Genomic DNA, 20,357 nt, shown 5'->3' with positions numbered 1-20,357 from the left:
CCTCAGGATCCAGCTCCTGGCGAAAGCCATCTTCCCCAAGCGCTCGGATACTCCTGTTTACTACGGACCTGCAAGGAAAGAAGGGACGGTTAGAATCCTTGACGAACGATCACAAAGCTCACGGAGAATCACTACTCACCCATTTCCACGTCTTCCACCATTGCTGTGTGTTCACCAAACCTGTCAATAAACTTTGTCACTTGAACCACTTACCTTTGTGTCCGACAGTCCCATTACATTTTAAGCCTTGTCAGTTTAAACATTAAAGCGTTTTTAAGCCACTCAGAAGTGTGTCAGCACAAAAGAGATTTCAATGCGGTACTCGCGCTCTGTGACAGATTGTTTCTTTGCATGCATGCACACACGCAAAAAGCACTCGGCTCGGACTGCACGTGAGGACCACTCGCACTGAGTCCTCTTTCTAGTCTGCTTGAGAAAATGCACAGAGTATTATGTTAATGGCTGTTTTGAGAGTATCCATGCAAAAGTGATTTGTTTCCGACCCGCTCTTCACCCCAAACCAGAGCAGGTTCACAAATTCTTCCACCTAACGGCAGTAGTATACTACTCGGTCACCTCGTCGTATTGGCTAAATGCATACAAATTTGCACTTATTATGGGCTCAACAGACCTTTCAAGTTCGAATTAAAAGTAAAGAAATGCTTATATTACTTAACTGGCCAACGGAGCGAACCCATGCTCTAAAAGCTATAACAAAAACATATTTTTTTCTTTAAAATGGTTACATTAATCATGTTTGTTATATATATTTTTAATTAAAGTGGAAGTCAATTTACTAAATAATGTAAGACTGCTAAAATAGACTGCTTCACTTCCATTTTAAGACTGGTTTTGTGGTCCATGGTCACATATATGGATGAATCACTCACAATAAGATCAATAAGATGCATAGATAGGGTGAATTTCCATTTCATACCAAGTTAATCAATTGTGGAACAAGCAGGAATTATTGACGGCATGCCATAAATGCAATTTATAGAGAGGTGCCTTTGACCTGAAATACTATACCCCAACACAGACTCAGGATGTACATTGAAATGAAAAAGTAAAAAGATTAATCTGAATGAGCTTCAGTGATATTTCAATTATGACATTCTATGGTTGGATGTAAGCTTTAATTCCTTTGAAAATCAAAGGAAGTTGTTTTTTTCCCCGGAAGTTCTCCTAAACTTACTTGTCTAATAAAATAAGAAAGTGTGGGCAGAGCAGTCTCTGTTTACTGAAAGTGAATCTTCTTCCTCATCAAAGCGCCGTGTGAACACAAAACAGCCCGATGGAAAAAATACACATCACACACACTCACAGAGTAAAGTTACAGCATGAATGACATGCTATTTCAGTCTATTACAATTGCTCATGTCCACATGGTACTTTTTTCTTATTTCAGAGTGCTTCATGTTGATTTGTTGGCAGAATTGGCTGTTGCAATCCATGACATGAAATCAAAGGGAAATGTCATAGTGGTTTTGTCTGTCGCTCCATTTCTATTATTAAAAGGAAAGAAAAAAAAAATCCCTTACAATGAAAGTGAAAGTTCCACTTATATTGTATGGAAAAATGGGAGTTTGGAATTAAATAAATGAAGAAAAAAATGAAATGTTTTATTTATGATGATCTGTCTCTTTAATCAGTGAGCGTGACACAAAAGGCAGAGTTTCAGAAGATTAAACAGTCAGTAAGTATGACATGCTCTACCAAAATTAGTGTGACGCTGCCTTAAGATGCAAAAGCTAAGCTCTGTGCACTGACTGAAATGCATAGAAAGACATTTAGCAGGACCTTTGTGTTATAAAAGCCATTTGAAATTCCTTTTGAGGTGATGTCACCAAATAAAATTGTAAAAGTCTTTGAAGTTCAAAATAAATTTGATTCAGATCGCATCAAGGCCCTTCAACCCTTGTCCTCAGACCTTTGAACAGAGGTGGCACTGTGGCCAGATGAGTGTGAGGAAACAGATAATGACAGGTCTGAAGATACCACATTGTCCGCAGCAGGATGGACGAGACGGGTCTAACGCTGGGAACTTAACCTCCATAGTTCTTAGTTCAAACAACTGACATTCCAATAGATAAAAAAATGTCATGAGGTGCTTGTGAGAAGAGCGCCCTCAACATCTGACCCATACCATGTCATTGCCTCAAGCTGTCAGATCTAATGCACTATTCAAATGTCATGTACAAAAGTGCCAGGTGAATACGCATACAAACCTGGTGACTAGGTGCTAAACATTTGTGCTTCAAAAGTCTTTGGTTGAACCCAAGTAGGTCTATAATTCCTGAAGTCGGTCGTGTCAGTGTCAGTATCTCAGATGGAAATGTGAGCACAAAATGGTAAAATATCTATTATAATATAAATGGGTCTGGGTCTAGATGGTTATGGCATCTAGCAGCAGGAGCTGAACGGTCCTTGCTAACTAGACCTTCATTAGACCATGAGGTAAGTTTCTTTTCAGGCATTCTCGACCCACAGCTGGGTTGATGGGTTCAGAGAAAAATACGACTCCTCTGTTTCGGTTTCTTCTCAGTAAGACAACAAAACAAATCAGCCTGCCAGTCAATTTTTAATGAACAGCTCTCCCTGGATTTTTCCATTCCCTCCTTTGTTCGTTCTCTGTATTCTCACCAGGTGATACAGTCTCTTCAAAGTTCAGCAAAGCCACATCATAACTTCCACACAAACCTGTCAGGAGACCGAAGCTATAAAAAAGAGCCTAACCTCTATCTATCTCAGGAGCCAGAAGGCTTCTTGTTCCAAACTGATAGATCTACTCACAATGTAGTGTGATTTTTATACAGCTGAACAAGATTTGGACCATTTGCTACATTCCTTGGAATAACAGCACAGTCACTGAATGGTTCATGAATAATTCACCTGGCACTGCATTTTTACCTGGCCCAGATACTATAGCATATTTCTTCTATTACAATAAAAGGCCCTTAATTCCATTTGAGAGCCACAACAGTCATTCTTGTTCGTCTCGTTCTTATCAAACATTCATGCCAGATTTCTCTCTAAATGTTTTCACTGCATGGCACAGGGCTCTTTAAAGGATTAGTTCACCCCAAAATGAACATTCTGTCATCATTTACTCACCTTCATGTCGTTCCAAACACACATGACTTTCTTTCTTCCGCAGAAGACAAAAGCAAAGGCTGTTTTCCATGCTCTCTTCCAAGCAATTACAATGAACAGGGTCTAAAGCTTTCAAGCTCTAAAAAGCACCGTAAAAGTATAATAAAAGTGGTCCATATGACTCACACTCTATTTTCCAAATCATACAAAAGCCTTGAGTGAGGAAAAAGGTAATATTAAGCCATTATTCATTGAAAATCTTGAACTCACCAAGGACTGCTGTCATGATAGAAGTAGCTGATTTCTGATTTGTGAATGAAACCTTCTTTTGTATTGAATCGATTCATTTGGTTCACATGAAAAGTCTGAACGATTCACTGGAAGGCAACATTTTATGTGAATAATGTAAATTTAAGACTATTTCTATTTAAATATATTATACAGTTGCATTATTTTGCGTGCTTTATTGAAGCTTGAAAACTTTAACCCCAATTCACTTTAAATGTACAGAAGTACAGTTCTTTAGAATTTCGGACAAAATCTTAAACGGCTTGAGGGTGAGTAAGAACTATCCCTGTGGATGGATGCGGAACATTAAAAATGAGGAATAAAGCAAGATAGTAGTTCCTCTTGAATGGATGAAATCAAGTAGCCAGAAACACAACTAATTCCCTTGTAATTCATCTTCTTGCTGGGATGCTTGGTAAATTATTCCCTGTGAGCGAAATTAAAAACAAACTGATGCAGATTTTTACAGCACCCTTATGCAAACAGACCAGAGCAGAACTGCAAGAGAAGAATCCTATGCTAAGTATAAAGTATAAAGGCTATGCTAAATTCAAAGTATAAAGGCCAATCAGATGATTACAGAGGAAGTGCTCCTGATTAAACATTATGTGATGTGACAACATGACAAAGCTATTTCTTCATTATCCCATTGCGGAACACTCAATGAAAAACATCTGAAAACAGCCAGTTGAAATCAGTTACAAATGGTGTGTGGGTTAACTCATAAAAATGATCAGCGTGACCTGAGAAGCACACTCAGCATTGTGAGATGACCAATGTGCTGACACAGTGTGTTAATGAGAGGTACGAATGAGAGGTTACCCAAAGAAAGAGGCCAGTGAATTTGTGTGTGTGTTTGTGGGCGATTTCATACGTGAAAACCTTTGCATTGTGCTGATTCTGGGTAATTTCTACATTGGCAGGATATGTGCCAAGGCAATTAAGACCAGGATGCAAGACAGAATGTGTGCTAGTTTTCTTGGCCTACTGTAAAGGGACATACACCCTCATCATAATCAGTGTTATTTTAGTAGCATTTATACTATTACAGAATTTATTAAGATGTGAATTAGTTTTTTAGCTTTCATTTGAATGTTAGTTAGTTTCAGCAATTTTGTAATGGCCTTGTAATTTTTATTATTATTTTTATATTTCAATTTAAGTGTAATTTGTTTTTATTTCAGTTTTAGTTTTACAAATTTTAGTACTTCAACTTAAACCTAATTTAGTTCAGTTAGTAGCCAAAACAGCATTTCTAATTTTCATTTAAATTTAAGATTTGAATAGTTTTAAGCTTAATTAACAGCATCCCTGATAATATGTTAAAACATCCCCAATCACCCTTTCTATATTCTCCAATAACAAACTTGCCGAATTAACATCACAAGTAAAATTGCCAGGCTTTTCCCTTCATTTGGGGATGTCGTGGCCTAATGGTTAGAGAGTCGGACTCGTAATCCAAAGGTTGCGGGTTCGAGTCTCGGGCCTGCAGGAATTGTAGGTGGGGGGAGTGAATGTCCAGCGCTCTCTCCACCCTTAATACCACGACTGAGGTGCCCTTGAGCAAGGCACCGAACCCCCAACTGCTCCCCGGGCGCCGCAGCATAAATGGCTGCCCACTGCTCCGGGTGTATGTTCACGGTGTGTGTGTGTTCACTGCTGTGTGTGTGCACGTTGGATGGGTTAAATGCAGAGCACGAATTCCGAGTATGAGTTACCATACTTGGCCGTATGTCACTTCACTTCACATAATGATGGGAAATTAGACTGAGGCTAACAAACTAGCTGTTTATAATCTGTATCTGTTCTTTCATCAGCCTCTCTGCTTTTGCAGGCTAAATACATATTTTGGAAAAGCAGAAAATGTTCCTTACACTTGCTCCACCTCCATATTATTTCCACGATAACAGGAATGGAGAATCCTCTGGCCCTCTTCGTCCCACAGGTGTTCTTGGAGAAAACAAGCTGCCCGCTCAGCTCTTTCTAGCAGAAGCTTGTCGCCCAGCACAGCTCCGGCACGTGCAAACCCTGACAACATCAGCCCTGACCAACAAAAGAAATGGAAGTCGACACAGATTACAAGCTTTGGAAAACTTGTAATCAATTTAGAAAACAAGTTTCTTGGAATGACAAAGCCATTTTCTGTCTGTGGTTTCTCTAGCAAAAGTACTTGGGCAAACAACCTGCTTATGTAAAACTTTCGGGAAGAGTTCTGCCTCTCAGATAATGAAACTCCCCCCAACAAGAGCTAAAAACATTTTGATAAAGTTGAAATAGGTGCCAGCCAAGACAGAGGTGCTTTGAAAAGAGACATTAAGACTATAAGATCTAAAGTACAATGTGTTCGGAGGGCTGGGGATCACTAACAATAGTCCTGTCAGAACTCTATGTGCCTGTAGCCCTGACATGTCTCACGGCTATGCGAGTGGGCCTATCAGGTTTGATTAATGAGAAGGGTTACTCTGCAGGTAGCAATATCCAGTCTGTATGAATTAAGAATGTAATGGAGCGTAGCTCTGGAAGGAACAGTTTCATTAAACAATGTCTCAGGCTTTCTTTAATTAAGATATCAGCTCATTAGTCAATATTCTTCGAGCGCTTTTGTCAGCCAGAGCTCCAAAGGGGCTTTGGCACCCTTGCGAAGGCTTTGATATCCTTTCATTAAAGACAACGAGGGCAAAGACCACAACCCAAAGGTCCCCTCTGTGGGCTTTTAAAGGCTTGGCACCACATCTAAGCGCCCCATGAAAGAACTCTAACATTATAGTGCTGCTATTAAAGCAAACCCAGTCGGAAAAAAAAAAAAAACATTTAAGGAGCTTGTCGAACACTGGACCTTGTTCGCAAAACGAAATCAATAAAATTGCAAGGATAGGAAGGGGGGTACATATAGCTTGGGGGGATGCAAGCATTACAAATTTTATTCATGCCTCAGCCTCTCATTGATTAATTGATGGCTGTTTCAATTTCAAAACGTTCTATGAAAAGCAATTAACTCTAAATACAGTCTTTTCCTGGTTCAGTGCTCTGGGATTTCCAGTAGTATAGTACTGGCTGACGCATTTACTTTTTTTCCAATCAGGATGCAGGAAACTTACCGTTCCAGGAAGCTAGCATTTTGGTGTCTAGCTGAGGAGGTGGGCGTGCTTTTCGCACCTCGGCCAGCTTGGCCCTGGCATCGGACAGCAGCTGGGACAGTCTGTCCACACTGATGCCAAAGTGAGCAGCGGTCAGCTCCACTGAGTAACGCACAATCAGCACATTTTGAACTTGCAGCTCTCCATGGGGGTCCTACAAAAACACCAAGTGACAAATCAGTAAATGCACATAAAAACAAATTTGCATTAAAAAAACCTACTTTGTTCACAAATTAGGTGTTGTATACATTAAATGCTAACAAATGAATTTAATTTATTCTACTAGAACGTACTTTTTTGACATTAGTGAAGTAAGTATCAGTGCAGTGCGCAAAGAAAATAAAAATAACAACTTTATTCAACAATTTGTCTCATCTGTCAGCCGCGCCACACGGATACGTCTTCTACGTTTCTTTACGCTTTGGTTTGAACAAAAACAGCGCATCCGTATGGTGCGGCTGACACTGAACAGCGTACGCAGTTTGCGTCCAGCAGATATTCTCCAAAATGCCGCTACGGTGATGCAGATGAGACAAATTCTTGAATAAAGTCGTTATTTTTATTTTATTTTGCGTACAAAAAGTATTCTCGTCACTTCATAAAGTTCAGATTGAAGCACTGATGGCAGATGGACTATTTTGGCGATGTCTTTCATACTTTTCTAGACCTCGACAGTACTATTTACTTGGCAGTCAATGGGACAGTCAAAAGCCTCCCCGTTTTCATCCAAAATATCTTAAATTGTGTTCCGAAGACAAACAATGCTTTTACTGGTTGGGAACAACATGGGGGTAAAGTGATTAATGATGAAATTTTCATTCTGGGGTGGAGTAACCGTTTAAACTTTGCAAATAATTAAAATAATTAAATTTGCAAATAATTTTTTATAATTATTTGAGACATTAGTTTAGTTTTGTATATATATTTTTTTAATTGCAGTAAGGGAAAAACAAAATATTTTGTAAGGTAATGGAAGAAACAGGTAGCTATACATAAAGACAATTTTATACGCATACTTAGAAAATTAATCCAAATTAATTCTTTGATACACAAAAAAAAGAGCGGGGTCCACGTTGCCTTGCTCTTTCACACCATAATGATGCATGAAGATATCCGCCTGTGTTGCACCTCCTGCGGCGCCTTCCACGATGTCAGGAAGCAGCTCTCTGATCTCTCCTGCTGTCCACACACAAAATGCTCCCTCTCTCTTCTCAGTGGATTCCACAGTAGGAAAGGAATCTGCATCCTCAGCGCTATAGAAGCCGCCAGACTGCACAATGCTCATAATCAAATGTGGTTTATTTATTTTTTGCCACTTGTAGGCTGTTTTCGAAAGTACATTGTGGTTTCTTGAGGGGATCATTACTTCTTGGCCACAAGCTATCTTGTTAAAACATGTTAATTTACATAACTTCAGCACACAGTGAACCTCTGGCTGTTATTTAAAGAATAATAACAAGGGGATGATTTATAGTACAGAGAGAATGTGAAGGTTTCAGCTATATTTGGTATGTTTTTGTGGGGAAAACACTGGCCTCTAATGTAACTCCCACAAACAAAATATGACAGATAAATAAGGTTCAAGGGAAGCATTGTTGGTACCTAATTACTCTATAAATTTTAGGGGGGTTTAATTGTGTGTGTCATCAAACTATTCATCATCACAAGATGCTGGCACCCTGTTCTTGATAGTGGAGGAGGGTTGACCAAAGGGCTCTGATCTGGGCGATTTTTCAGTGCTTTTGTGGGTTGGTGCTGATTCAGCATGACTGATGCCAAATGTGGGATCTAATGAGGGAGAAAAAGACTCACCTTGTCACTTAGGTCTCTGGAGACGTAAAGCAACACGTCACGAGCCACATCTGCAAATAGGCGTTCCCCAGACACCTGCAGAGGTCAACAGCCATAATAACACCACACCCAGTCAAGCCAATGCCATATACAGTATCTCACAGAAGTGAGTACACCCCTTTTTGTAAATATTTTATTATATCATTTCATGTGACAACACTGAAGAAATTACACTTTGCTACAATGTAAAGTAGTGAGTGTACAGCTTGTATAACAGTGTAAATTTGCTGTCCCCTCAAAATAACTCAACACACAGCCATTATGTCTAAACCGCTGGCCACAAAAGTTAACTTAACCCTCTTGGGCATGGAGTTCACCAGAGCTTCATAGATTGCCACTGGAGTCCTCTTCCACTCTTAGGTCTGGAGACATGCTTGGCCAGTCCATCACCTTTACCCTCAGCTTCTTTAGCAAGGCAGTGGTCTTGTGATTGCTTCTGTTTTCCTCATTTGTAAGTGGCTTTGGATAAAAGTGTCTGCTAAATGACTAAATGTAAATGTGTTTGGGGTCGTTATCATGTTGGAATACTGCCCTGTGGCCCAGTCTCTGCTTCAGTATGTCACAGTACATGTTGGCATTCATGGTTCCCTCAATGAACTGTAGCTCCCCAGTGACGGCAGCACTCATGCAGCCCCAGACCATGACACTCCCACCACCATGCTTGACTGTAGGCAAGACACACCTGTCTTTGTACTCCTCACCTGGTTGCCGCCACACACGCTTGACACCATCTGAACCAAATAAGTTTATCTTAGTCTCATCAGACCACAGGACATGTTTCCAGTAATCCATGTCCTTAGTCTGCTTGTCTTCAGCAAACTGTTTGAGGGCTTTCTTGTGCATCATCTTTAGAAGATGCTTCCTTCTGGGACGACAGCCATGCAGACCAATTTGATGCAGTGTGCGGCGTATGGTCTGAGCACTGACAGGCTGACCCCCCACCCCTTCAACCTCTGCAGCAATGCTGGCAGCACTCATACGTCTATTTTTCCAAACACAACCTCTGGATATGACGCTGAGCACATGCACTCAACTTCTTTGGTCGACCATGGCGAGGCCTGTTCTGAGTGGAACCTGTCCTGTTAAACCGCTGTATGGTCTTGGCCACCGTGCTGCAGCTCAGTTTCAGGGTCTTGGCAATCTTCTTATAGCCTACGCCATATTTATGTAGAGCAACAATTCTTTTTTTCAGATCCTCAGAGAGTTCTTTGCCATGAGGTGCCATGTTGAACTTCCAGTGACCAGTATGAGAGAGTGAGAGCAATAACACCAAATTTAACACACCTGCTCCCCATTCACACCTGAGACCTTGTAACACTAACGAGTATGGCATTATTTTACTGCCAAATGTCGAGAGCGCATTTTTGTAGCACGAAAGTAGATTAATATAATGCGCGAGCGCGAATCTCCCCGCTCGTATGTAGATTTCCTTTGCTCTCGCACAAAACCAGACGTGCTTAAAACGTGTCTCTCCTCTCGCTCAAGTGTGCGTGTGCATGCTCAAACTTTGTCCTGTGCACTCGCACATCTCTCCGTGCTCTTGCGCTAAATATGAATTCTTTTCACACCTGGATTAAACGTCAAAAGTTATCAACCAATCAGATTTTTCTACGACTGGCCCGATGAAAATACTAGGCCTACGTGAAGAGGGAACTGATCCTGGAATTTCTCTACAATTTAATAATATTTAGTCATATCAAATGTATATTAGAAATGGCTAGGAATCGGGTGCTTGGATGATTTATAAAAATTAAAAAAACCTAGTTCGTCTAATTGTTTGGTCAAACCCCTCTGAGCGATTTATCTAAACAAACAAACAAACAAAAAAGTATATGATTCTTAAAGTTCATGTGACCATACATGTATTGTGTACTTGGGTTGAAATAAAAAAAATAAAATAAATAAATAATAATAAAAATAACTGTCATATAACTGTATATTCACTGTTTTAGAGGTGAATGCCATTGAATGTGTTGCTAATATGAAGTAAGTTTTCATGAAAAGAAAATCTAACTAAAATCAGAACTGAAAACATCAAAAGATGAATATGAGATGGGAGATTAACATTTCAGCTTTTATTTACAGGTATTTTCATCTGGATCTGATACTCATCTTAGAAGATAGCACCTTTTGTTTGAACCCACCCATTTTTCATGTTACCAAAAGTATTGGAACATGTGACTGACAGGTGTGTTTTGTTGCCCTGGTGTGTCCAATTAATTCATTATTCAAACAATAAATATCACTGAATGTCTGCGCTCAGTTTCAGATCCGTGCAGAATGCATTTATAGTTAGTTAGATGTGTAACCAAGTACATCCCAAGTACACAATACATGTATGGCCACATGAACTTTAAGAATCATATACTTTTTTGTTTGTTTGTTTAGATAAATCGCTCAGAGGGTTTTGACCAAACAATTAGACAAACTAGTTTTTTTTTATAATTTTTTTTTATAAATCATCCAAGCACCCGATTCCTAGCCATTTCTAATATACATTTGATATGACTAAATATTATTAAATTGTAAAGAAATTCCAGGATCAGTTCCCTCTTCACGTAGGCCTAGTATTTTCATCGGGTTAGTCATAGAAAAATCTGATGGTTGATAATCAAGAGCAAAGGAAATACGCGTGCGAGTGGGGAGATTCGCGCTCGCGCATTATATTAATCTACTTTCGCGCTACAAAAGTGCGCTCTCGACATTTGGCAGTAAAATAACGCCATAAACGAGTCACATGACACCTGGGAGAGAAAATGGCTAATTGGGCCCAATTTGGACATTTTCACTTAGGGGTGTACACTCTTTTGTGGCCAGCGGTTTAGACATTAATGGCTGTGTGTTGAGTTATTTTGAGGAGACAGGAAATTTACACTGTTATACAAGCTGTACACTCACTACTTTACATTGTAGCAAAGTGTCATTTCTTCAGTGTTGTCACATGAAAAGATATAATAAAATATTTACAAAAATGTGAGGGGTGTACTCACTTCTGTGAGTTACTGTATATAACTAGAACATTTTAGTTGATTGTTACACAAATCTTAAAATCATCTTAAGTCGTGGCCTAATGGTTAGAGAGTCAGACTCGTAATCCAAAGGTTGCGGGTTCGAGTCTTAGGCCGGCAGGGATTGTAGGTGGGCGGAGTGAATGTCCAGCGCTCTCTCCACCCTTAATACCACGACTGAGGTGCCCGTGAGCAAGGCACCGAACCCCCAACTGCTCCCCGGGCGCCGCAGCATAAATGGCTGCCCACTGCTCCAGGTGTGTGTTCACTGCTGTGTGTGTGCACGTTGGATGGGTTAAATGCAGAGCACGAATTCCGAGTATGGGTCACCATACTTGGAAGTATGTCACTTCACTTATAAACAGTTCACCCAAAGCTTAAAAAATGCTGAAAATTTACTCTCGAGCCATCCAAGACGTAGATTAGTTTGTTTCTTTATTAGAACAGATTTGGAAAAAAAATCACATTACATCACTAGCTCACCAATGGATCCTATGTAGTGAATGGGTGCCGTATAAATGAGAGTTAAAACACCTGATAAAAGTATCACAATTATCCACAAGTACAAAAAAGTGAATCCACTGTTGTCCTCTCACGTCAAAATCCATCCACATATTTGTCTAGAACAGTTTTGGACTGTTTTCACTTGTAAAGCTTGATCAGTGCACATTTCTCTCCTGATTCAGATGAGAGGACTTTTCAGTGGAGAAAGCAATATTAAGAATAGAAGACTAGTACTTTAGCCAGAAGCAATGGTTTGAAGTTAAAAACATTTTTATAAATGTATTACAAACAAACAGCAAATACAGTTCATTAATGGAATTGAGTCGTGTGGATTACTTGTGGATAACTGTAATGTTTTTATCAGCTGTTTGCACTCTCATTCTAACGGCACCCATTCACTGCAGGGCAATGCTATATTTTTTGATAAAGAAACAAACTCATCTATAGTCGTGGCCTAATGGTTAGAGAGTCGGACTCGTAATCCAAAGGTTGCGGGTTCGAGTCTCGGGCCAGCAGGGATTGTAGGTGGGGGGAGTGAATGTACAGCGCTCTCTCCACCCTCAATACCACGACTGAGGTGCCCTTGAGCAAGGCACCGAACCCCCAACTGCTCTCCGGGCGCCGCAGCATAAATGGCTGCCCACTGCTCCGGGTGTGTGTTCACGGTGTGTGTGTGTTCACTGCTGTGTGTGTGCACGTTTGGATCGGTTAAATGCAGAGCACGAATTCCGAGTATGGGTCACCATACTTGGCAGTATGTCACTTCACTTCACTATATCTTAGATGCCCAAGGGTAAGGAAATTTTCTTTTTGGGGGTAAACTATTTCTTTAACTTGAGCTTTTGATAGATAACCACAGAATAAGCAACGCAACACCAATAAAGTACTTATTCTGTCTACAAACTCCAGAAATACAGAACAGTGTTTCATTATAACTTTCTGGATATAAGCAATTATCAAGAGAGATAAGAAGCACAGAAAATATTTCCTATATTAAAACATTAAACACAAAGCGTACCCCCACATACATATTCCCACCTGGTAAGCAGTGATATAGGCCACAGCAAGCTGGCCTTGGTCATATAGCATCTTTTCAAAGTGAGGAACATGCCAGGAGGAGTCTGTGGAGTATCTGTGAAAGCCCTGAAAGAAAGAAGATTATTGTGTTTGGTTATGTAATTAAATAATAGGGAAGAACTGATATAGTCGACACAGGTTCTGAATACACAGTTATTGCATGTCACCTGTGCCACATGGTCATGAATGCCCCCCAATGCCATCATTCGGAGAGTGTGAAGAGCCATTTGCAGTGCTTCTGCTCCCTCAGAGTTGACACGATTTACTGCCCAAAATGAGATCAGGAACATCAGGTTCACTGGAGAAAAGAAAAACATAAGGCCATTCTACATTATTGATGCAGATGCATATTTGACAGGTAATTAACTCACAAGACAGGTAGTCAACAGTAGATTGTGTTTACTCTCTTTGTGACTCTGTTCTAATAACAAATGAATGACAGACTGTAAATACTGTACAGGTTTTAGTGATAAATCTTTTCAGTTCATCCCAGTGTTTTGTTTACCTGGTGAAGGGAACTTCGGAGCCTCTCGAAAACCTCCATATTCTTCCTCATATGAGTGAGCCAGCTGCTGGTAACATCTGTTGGCAACATCTGGGCCGGATGGAAAAGTTTCTCCAGGGCTGGCAGAGATTTCTGTCCCCTTCCTGAAGGCTTCCAGTACTCTCTCTCCACTAGACTCTAAGGTTTCTCTGTTGCTCTGCCACTAAAGCACACAGTTTGAAGGTACTCAGACATCAGAGCACCACAATAAATGGTTTTCAAACTTTGGATGCCATCGTCAATATAAAGAAAGCTATATATTTTCATGTATAATAAATATTATACATACAATTCTATTCAAAAGTTTTTGAAGGAAAGTTATGCTTATGCTCAAAAATTATTGCTCACTAGGGGGCCTTAGAATACAGGGATTTAAGAAAGTAAAAACAGCAAAAGCAGTAATATTGTTAAACCTTCTAACAACTTACAATAACTTTGTTCAATAACTATATACAGGTACATCTCAAAACAATTGAATATTGTGAAAAAGGTCAATATTTTTTGTCACTCATTTCAGAAAGTGAAACCCATATATTATATAGATTCATTACACAGAGTGAAATATTTCAAGCCTTTATTTCTTGAAATTTTGATGATTATGACTAGATAATGAAAACCCAAAATTCCGTGTCTCAGAAAATTTGAATATTACATAAGATCATTAAAAAAAAGGATATTTTAAACAGAAATGTCAGGCTTCTGAAAAGTATGTTCATTTCTATGCACTCAATACTTGGTTGGGCCTCCTTTTGCATGAATTACTGCATCAATGCGGCGTGGCATGGAGACAATCAGCCTGTGGCACTACTCAGGTGTAATGGAAGCCCAGGTTGCTTTGATAGCGGCCTTCAGGTCATCTGCATTGTTGGGTCTGGTGTCTCTCATCTTCCTCTTGACAATACCACGTTATACCATACCAATAATATGGAGTTCAGGTCAGGCAAGTTTGCTGGCCAATCAAGCACAGTAACACCATGGTCACTGAACCAGCCTTTGGCACATTTGGCAGTGTGGGCAGGTGCCAAGTTCTGCTGGAAAATGAAATTAGTATCTCCATAAAGCTTGTCAGCAGAAGGAAGCATGAAGTGCTCTAAAATTTCCTGGTAGATGGCTGCGTTGACTGTAGACTTCAGAAAACACAGTGGACCAACACCAGCAGATGACATGGCAGCCCAAATCATCACTGACTGTGGAAACTTCCTCCAGACGCTGGGACCTTGATTTCCAAATGAAATGCAAAATTTACTTTTATCTGAAAAGAGGACTTTGTACCACTGAGCAACAGTCCAGTTCTTTTTCTCCACAGCCCAGTTAAGACGCTTCTGACGTTGTCTCTGGTTCAGAAGTGGCTTGGTAGCCCTTTTCCTGAAGACGTCTGAGCGTGGTGACTCTTGATGCACTGACTCCAGCTTCAGTTCACTCCTTGTGAAGCTCTCCCAAGTGTTTGAATCAGCATTGCTTGACAGTATTCTCAAGCTTGCGGTCCCTGTTGCTTGTGCACCTTTCCTACCCAAATTCTTCCTTCCAGTCAACTTTGCATTAAATATGCTTTGATACAGCACTCTGTAAACAGCCACACCTTTCAGTAATGACCCTCTGTGACTTACCCTCTTTGTGGAGGGCGTCAATGTTCGTCTTCTGGATCATTGCCAAGTCAGCAGTCTTCTCCATTATTGTGGTTTCAAAGAACAAGAGATACCCGGAATTTATACTGTAGGGATGGTCATTTATTGAAACTCAAATGTAAATATTCTAATATTTTGAGATACTGATTTTTGACTTTCATGAGCTGTAAGCTCTAATTATCAAAATTAAAAACAAAAAAAAACTTTTGAAATGTTTTACTTTACATGTAATGAATCTAAAATATATGAAAGTTTCACTTTTTGAAATAAGTTACAAAAAAATATATATATTCAAATTTTTTGAGAAGTACCTGTATTTTGTTTTATACTACAGGGCCATTGAATGCTTGAATCTGATTGGCTGAAGAACGTTCTAAGGTGTGCAATTATTTTCAGGGAAACGCACAGTGAACGTAGTTCCAGGCACCGCATTACATGTCACTTCACCAAATGATTTGCGTTATTTCAAAGGTCCTTACAGCCTAAAACCCTTTCCTGTAGCTCAAATGGTAGAGCATGACGCTAGCAACGCCAAGATCATGGGTTCGATTCCCAGGGAAAAGCAAGAGCTGATAAAATGTAAAAACTGTAACTTGAATGCAATGTAAGTCGCATGGATAAAAGCGTCTGCTAAATGCATAAATGTAAATGTAAATGTAAAACAGCAAAAGAACCAAAACCCACAATGACACTGGCCAAACAAATAAATATAGTAAACAAAAGGATAAAAATGATAGATCATATCCATGTTTTTGCCACAAAATTACATTTACATTACATTTACATTTGTACAAATAACATTTTATTATGTACGGAAAGTACATAGCAGCCTACTCTATCTCATTTTCACACACGCTAACATATGCTAATGTTGTTAGTGCTACACTTGACGATTTTATCAGTAACAGTTTAACAACTTGAAAACTACATGACTTCTCACAAGCGAGGTAACAACGGGGCTGTTCGTGAAGAAAATTAACTTTAAGTTTCACTATAACTAGACATTGGCCGCGATCCGACTGGAGGTACCACTCGTTCAGACGGCTTCTGGCCGGCTCGGCAGGAGGTGTCCACTCCAAACCGAGCTCATCCACAGGACAGGACACTTAGTGAAGTGAAGTGACATACGGCCAATATGGTGACCCATACTCGGAATTCGTGCTCTGCATTTAACCCATCCAACGTGCACACACACAGCAGTGAACACACACACACCGTGAACATACACCCGGAGCAGTGGGCAGCCATTTATGCTGCAGTGCCCGGGGAGCAGTTGGGGGTTCGGTGCCTTGCTCAAGGGCACCTCAGTCGTGGTATTAAGGGTGGAGAGAGCGCTGGACATTCACTCCCCCAACCTACAATCCCTGAACCCGCAACCTTTGGAATACGAGTCCGACTCTCTAACCATTAGGCCACGACTTCCCCTTTTTTTCTTTTTTTTTTTACTTTTTTCCTTAGGAGCTCGACATCACTGTGATGGAGGTCCCCCGCGTCGCTGCCGTGGGGCGCAGTGTAATCCAGCGGGCTGTTAGACCACTCCTCTCTCGCAGACGCTGCCACCGAAAGATTCAAGATTCAAGATTCAAGAGTTTTATTCGTCACATACACAATTATACAGAGTATAACCAGCAGTGAAATGTAGGTCAGGTCCGCTCCAAGGACAGTGCAATTATAACATGGAAATGGCATCATCCTCCTCGTCAGCGCCCACCATGGCACCGAAAGACACCACATCTTGAACGTCGGAGGAGGGGCGGAGATCAGCGGTCATGAAGCGCACTGGAAGGGGACCTCCAGCAGGGGGGTGAGGAGCGCGTGGGCACTGAGCCAGCGCGAGCTCATCACCTGATCCTGACAGATCCGCATCAGAAACTTCCACTCCCACTTTCCTCCTTGGCTTGAAAGAGGCTGCAGAGGAAGAGCGCGGCAGAGTTAACTGGGCGAGTTCATCGCCTTGGACAATGGCCATACAGAGCCTGAGAGTCCGGAGACTCATATCCCCACTGTGGGGGCAGTCCGACCCCCCAAGTACCACCTCTGCGTGGGCGCGACCCAGGCAGAAGACGCACAATTCGTGGCCATCAGAAGATTCGATTGGCTCCGCACAGGAGAGGCAATCGCGAGCCATCTTTGCTTCCGAAGCTCACCGGAACACAGCAGGGGAAGAGAAGGCGTGTCCGCTGCAGCATGTAGATCACGGTGAGTAGTCTTGTTGATAGGCTTCTTCTTCTTCGATTCAATAAGTCTTCAGTAGAATTCGAGGAAAATGTATTTCCCATAGCAATGTAGAGTGACCGAATTGAAGGGGAACATCTGATCAGTGTCTTGAAGTCTGGCAACCGTAGTATAAGCGGAATAATTGACTTTGGTCCGTTGAATTATGTATGGAATAATTGACAACGGGCCGTTGAATTATTAGAAAAATAATGCACTTTGCGTCGTGGCCATTACACCTCGGGTGTGCATTAATGCATCTATGCTGAATATTAATTACTTAATTAAGTAAGCAATTAATATTAATAAATAAATTACTTAATTTACAAAACAATACTGCACATATTAAATATTATCTGAAAAATGTTTACTTTCTATTAATTTGATCTCTTTAAGACTACTGTTAGATTTATAAACCTAAGGAAAAACACACTAGACAATTAGTAGAATAAAATAATTGTAATAATGCCCAATTTGTTAAATGCTAACTTATGTCTTTATTATTATTATTATACTATTATTATTATACTATTCCACAGACCACTTAGCACTCTCTTGTGGCTACCTGACCACAGTTTAAAAACCCCTGCCCTAACTGATTGCCACTGCTCACTAGGGGGCCATAGTATAAAGAGATTTAGGAGAAAAAATAAATAAATAGATAAGTCATCAAAATAATCAATATATAATATACATACAATATATAAATAAAAAATAATGATGTAAATATATAAATAAAAAAGTATATATACATATACCTATACATATATATATATATGGAAGGATACATACTTCTTCATATATGTATCCTTCCATAATAGTAATATCTATATATTCAAGATATTACTATATTATTATTATGGAAGGATACATACTGTATATGAAGAAGTATCAAATATTCCAAAATATAAGAAACTTAAATCTTGGTTCCTACTTGTTCTATAATTCTTAAAAGCACAGTTTTCAGTCCAGGTCTTCTTCCACTGTCTCTGGGTGGGAAGTAAGTGCCACCTATGAATGGCCTGAGATCTGGTGTGAGCCACATGCTCATTGGCCAGCCACCACCACCACTGGTTGCCTGGGCAGAAAGCATTCAACGTATTTCAATTATACATGACACTTTGTAAGTTATGGCGTCGACAACACATGAATTATACTGGTCCAAACCTGCACAAATGTCATGTAAACTTTGTCCACATCAGGCCTCTCCTCTCTGTCCACCTTTATACAGACAAAGTTCTCACTGAGGATTTTTCCAATCTCCTCATCTTCAAACCATCACGTTGTCCATCACATTCCCTCTCCATCACGTGACACCAGTGGCAGGTGGAATAACCCACTGTAAGCAATAATAAACAGTAAAGACTGTAATATGTAGGCTTGTGTGTTAAAAAACATTAACAAAACATGGATCCAACATGTATTCTTTCAAGTTACCTGAAAGAACAATGGGCTTGTCTTCACTCTTCGCTTTATCAAAGGCTTCTTGTCCCCAAGCATACCTGGTAAAGAAAAAACACCAGAAAATTATGAAAAAATATTTGGTAAAATAACGAGGCATTATCTAAACTTAGTTTGTATTTAAGTCAACACAAAATATAGTATAAAATATTGACATTTTGTATGAGTGAAAGTGTTGTCAATTATTTGTCAAGACATTACAGTACAATTTATTTGTAATTAAATTTTGTGTAATTCTATTTATATTATTTAAAATTTGATTTCCATGCATTATTTATTTATTTATTTGAAGAGAATACAGGGTACAGTGTATTGATACAAGTTACACTACAGTAATACAGGAGAAATGCAGGGAAGTTATATCAGGAATTGCAAGATTTAAAAAAAAAAAAAGTATTCACAGGGTGCTTATTGTTGACAGTTTCTCCAAAAATGAATAATCTAAACTGACTTTGTGTTTACAGTTAGCCTAAAGATCTCAGAGCCCCTCACCAGTCCACAGGGTTGTGTGCATGTTGTAATAGATAGGAAGACTTCTCTTTACTCAGGCGATTGGTGTGTTTTGGGATCTTTAATGTGTCCGGTCCATCACTCCCAGATGCCATGCTGAAGAAAACCGCTCCAGAAGACCTAAAACAATTATAGGACATATCTGTAGTGATTGAAATCGATATTGAAAATGCTTTAGCTGAGTGCCACTGCTCACAGGGGACCTCAGTAAACAGGGCCCGGAAAATATTATTATTATTATTTAGTCATTTAGCAGACGCTTTTATCCAAAGCGACTTACAAATGAGGACATAAGAAGCAATCAAAACCAACAAAAGAGCAAAAAACTTGCAAGTGCTATTACAAGTTTTGGTTAGCCTAACGCAGAACACATAAAACATTTTTTCTTTTTTTAAGAAAACGAGTAGATAGAATATAGAAAAAAGAAACGTGTTTTTTTTTTTTTTTTTTTTTTTTTTTTTATAAGAACCAAGTAGATAGAATAAAGCTAATGTTACTTTTACAAGATAAGCTAGCAGTTAGAGAATAAATATACAATTGATAGAAGGTCAAATGTGTGTTTTTTAAATAAAAAGAAGACAGAACGCGAGCTTCTAGAGGGCACATAAGAATGGTTAAAAATGGCACATAAAAATATGATAAGAATGGTTTTGGTAACTTTTCAGGTGGCTGTCCAGCTAAGACCAGCTTAAACTGGTCAGAAACCCAGTAGTTTAGGGAAGGATATGCCAGCTTTTAATTGGAAACAAACTTTGGAACAGTTACAACTTAATAGCATGCGTTTTACTGCATATAAACAATGGCTGTCTCAAAACTTATTAAGCTGCCTGTCTAGACAGCAGTTTTGTATGAATTCAACATTCTTTTTTTTTGCCCTAGACAGCATTTCTGGGCATCTTCTTACTAAGTTTTGTACATATAATCGTTTTGTAATATATAATCAAGGTCTCTGTATTAGCTCCAGTGCTAACGAAGCCTGTATCGTTTTATAATCGGTTGTGCAAGCACGCGATCAGACATGAAGCACTCAGCATGACGGTGTCAG

The 20,357-nt window shown here is 39.7% G+C and overlaps 1 pseudogene across 1 annotated transcript in view; it reads right to left on the bottom strand.

Moving 5' to 3' along the window:
- Nucleotides 1-19,407, bottom strand: part of LOC306858092 (spermatogenesis-associated protein 20-like) — a 54,617-nt pseudogene extending 35,210 nt beyond the window's left edge. The window contains exons 1-11 of the transcript in view: nucleotides 19,295-19,407; nucleotides 18,779-18,843; nucleotides 18,509-18,680; nucleotides 18,276-18,419; nucleotides 13,464-13,665; nucleotides 13,126-13,256; nucleotides 12,920-13,024; nucleotides 8,331-8,405; nucleotides 7,576-7,788; nucleotides 6,480-6,672; nucleotides 5,256-5,424 (exon numbers count right to left, since the gene is read on the bottom strand). The product of the transcript in view is annotated as a spermatogenesis-associated protein 20-like (transcript). The remainder of the gene's footprint in view (nucleotides 1-5,255; nucleotides 5,425-6,479; nucleotides 6,673-7,575; nucleotides 7,789-8,330; nucleotides 8,406-12,919; nucleotides 13,025-13,125; nucleotides 13,257-13,463; nucleotides 13,666-18,275; nucleotides 18,420-18,508; nucleotides 18,681-18,778; nucleotides 18,844-19,294) is intronic.
- Nucleotides 19,408-20,357: the final 950 nt, after the last annotated feature.

The sequence above is a fragment of the Barbus barbus genome (genome assembly GCF_936440315.1).
Source record: "Barbus barbus genome assembly, chromosome: 38".
Taxonomy (NCBI): domain Eukaryota; kingdom Metazoa; phylum Chordata; class Actinopteri; order Cypriniformes; family Cyprinidae; genus Barbus; species Barbus barbus.
This window is presented reverse-complemented; position numbering and strand designations above follow the sequence as displayed.